Consider the following 3,512-nt stretch of genomic DNA (forward strand, 5'->3'; position numbering starts at 1 on the left):
GCGCTCTCTCTGAAATAAATAAAATCTTTTTAAAAATTACTTTTAAAAAAGAATTTCAAGGCATCAACAGCACAGCATTAAATCTTCTGAATGTGGGGGGCCAGGTACAGCCGCACAGGTCACAAACCCGTGAAGTTGGCCCTGAAGCAATCTTTTCTTTCAACTTCCTCCCCTTTAGCAGGCATGTCAGCTTTGTTGCTTACTTCCTTTCTAAATCATTTCTGAAGCAGTTTATAAATACACCTTTGTACCCCATCACCGTCGGTTGGCATGCCAAGGCACAGGTGCTCAAGCAGGATTGTTCTTTCTCTTCATTTGCCCCCACAAACAGCACCCAAACTGGATGTTTCAGGAAGCTTTCTGAAGAGAATACTGCTACAGTCTTTTGCAGTCCTGTTGTACCATGAGGTTACATTGATGGATTCAAAAGATGCTGAAAGTAGCTTGAGGCCTTTGCCTTGCTGTTACCCAGGAGGCCATGTGACATCCCTATGGCGAGGTTGTAGCTGGTAAGTATTCCCGCCCCATCCATTTTTTCCTTATGTTTTCTTATTTATTATATTTTAATAACAACTTTATTGTGATATAAGTCAGATACCATAAAATTCATCCTTGTAGACACATTCAAGTTTTCAGTATATTCACAAAGTTGTACAACCATTGCTACTATGTAATTGCAGAACATTGTATCAACACTCCCCAACCAAACTCCATATCTATCAGTAGCCGTTTCCCATTTCCTCCTGCCCCAGCCCCTGGAAAACCACTAGTCTCGTACCTGTTTCTGTGGATTTGACTATTCTGGCCATTTAATATAAATGGAATCACGTAATATGGGACCTTTTATGCCTGGCTCCTTTAACTTAGCATAATGTTTTCAAGATTTATTCGCATTATATTATAGCATGTATCAGAGCTTTAGTACTTTTTATGGCTGAATAATAATCTATCATATAAATATACCACATTTGGTCTATCCATTCACCATTTGAGTTGTTTCCACTTTTTGGGTTATCATGAAAAATGCTGCCATAAACACTCATGTACAGGTTCGTGTGTGTGTGTGTGTGTGTGTGTGTGTGTGTGTGTGTATAATTCTCTTGGGTATCTAACTAGAAGGGGAATTACGGGGTCTTACGGTAACTCTGTGTCTAACTTTGTGAAGAACTGACAGACTGTTTTTCCCTGTGGCTGCACCATTTTACATTCCCACCAGTGGCGGATGGAACACTTTCCACTTTGTCCTCATTCTTGTCAGCCCTTTTGCTATTATTGTATGTACTTTTGATGATAGCCGTCCTGGTGAGTGGTATCTCATTGTGGTTTTGACTTTTATTTTTCCAATGACTAATGACATTGAGCATATTTTCATGTGTTCATTGGCTATTTGTAGATCTTCTTTGGTTAAATGCTTACTCAGACCTTTGCCTAACTTTTAATTGAGTCATTTGTTTATTTTTATGTGGTAACCTTTTTTGGTAAATGTATCCTTTTTATTCCTATTTCTTTTTTGATGCTACTATAAATGGAACTGTTCTCTTAATTTCATTTTCAGATTGTTCACTGTTGGTGTATAGAAATACAAATGGTTTTGTATACTGATCTTGTATCTTGCAACCTTGCTGAATTTGCTTATTAGTTCTAATAATTTTGGTGTCAATTCCTTTTGATTTTCCACATATGGGACCATGTCATCTGTGACTAGCTTTACCTCTTCCTTTGTAATCTGTATGTCATTCATTTCTTTTTCTTGCCCAATCGCCCTAGGTATAACCTCCATTACAATATTGAGTAGAAGGTGTGAGAATCCTCGTAGAAGGACATCCTTATCTTGTTCCTGATCTTAGGAGAAAGCAGTCTTTCACCATTAAGTATGATGTTAGCTGTGGGGTTTTTGTAAATGTCCTTTCTTAGATTGAGTAACATCTCTTCTATTCCTAGTTTCTTGAGTGTTTTTATCATGAAGGGGTGCTAGATTTTGTTAAAGGCTTTTCTGCATCCATTGATATGATCATGTGGTTTCTATTCCCTATTCTATCAATATGGCGTACTATATTGATTGATTTTTGTGTGTTAACCTAACTTTGCATTCTTGTGATAAATGCCACTTAGCCATGGTGTATAATCTTTTTTAGATGCTGCTGAATTCAGTTTGCTAATTTTTAAAAAGGATTTTGCATCTACATTCATAAGAGATACTGATCTGTAGTATGTTTAGTGACTTTCCTGGACTCATTCTATAAAACCTATATTAATTTGCTGTGTGTGGCCACTGAAGTCTCTGCATGGTTAGCATAATAGTCAGCTATCCACGGAGCAGGGATTTTCTTAAATGCTTAGAGCCAGTTAGTCTCCCAGCATTTGCTGAGAGGCTCAGTACATGTTTTGGGGCATGCTTCAAATGCCCCAGCTCGCAGTTTTGTGCCTTTGTGCTAACCTTCACTTCTTGCTTGTGAAGAGCCTCAATATTGGCCAAAGGTAAGAGTTTAGGGCCTTCTGAGGTCTTTTTTGGGCTTGGGCAAGCCCACCACATTCATGTGGCCTTTTTTTTTTTTTTAAGATTTTATTTATTTGTTTGTCAGAATGAGAGAGAGCGCACAAGCAAGGGGGAGCGTCAGGCAGAGGGAGAAGCAGACTCCCCACTGAGCGGGGACCCCCATGTGGGGCTCCATCCCAGGACCCCGGGATCATGACCTGAGCCAAAGGCAGACATTGAACTGACTGAGCCACCCAGGTGTCCCTCATGTGGCCCTCTTGATTCCTGATAATATGTCAGAGCTTTTCAAAGCACCCTACAGAAATCTTATTCCCCGGTTTTTTCTTTTAAAGTTGTTGGTCAGCCTCTTGTTAACCCCAGCTTGAAATACCATCTCGGGCAGCTGTGATTTTAAATAATTGTCAATGATTGCTTTTTCAGTGCCCTGCAGATAGAGTTGTTTGCACAGAGAAAGTTCTGAGTCAGGTCAAATAAAGATGAGCTCTATGAATGGAGCTTTTTAGTGAATTGCCAGACAGGTCAAATAATGACAATTCTCTGGGGTTGGGTTTTTTAGGGACTTTTCAAGGCTGTTCTATTCTCCCTCCAGTGAATGCTAAGCTGTCAGGTTTCCCAGCTCCCATGATTGTGATTTCATGGGTTTTCAAGGCTACTGTGGAAATGGAGAGAAGGGGTGGAATTAGGGCAAGTTAAAAATGCCACAGTATTTGTTGTTCTTACCAAGATTCAGCCACTTTTCTTGAATAAACATTCCTAATATTGTTGTAAGCCTTTAATTAATTTCCAGAGTCCTGAAAATATTGATTATGATCATTTTATCCAGTGTTCTTCTTGCTTTTATGAGGAGTGGATGTTTGGAGGTCTTTATTACATCATACTACAAGTTGTGGTTGAGCTGCCTCACCTATCTTAGAAAGAAAGAAAGAAAGAAAGAAAGAAAGAAAGAAAGAAAGAAAGAAAGAAAGAAAGAAAGAAAGAAAGAAAGAAAGAAAGAAAGAAAGAAAGAAAAGAAAGA

Source organism: Callorhinus ursinus, unplaced genomic scaffold (genome assembly GCF_003265705.2).
Source record: "Callorhinus ursinus isolate GAN/ISIS: 27379988/994484 unplaced genomic scaffold, GSC_fseal_2.0 scaffold16, whole genome shotgun sequence".
In the NCBI taxonomy this organism is placed as follows: Eukaryota; Metazoa; Chordata; class Mammalia; order Carnivora; family Otariidae; genus Callorhinus; species Callorhinus ursinus.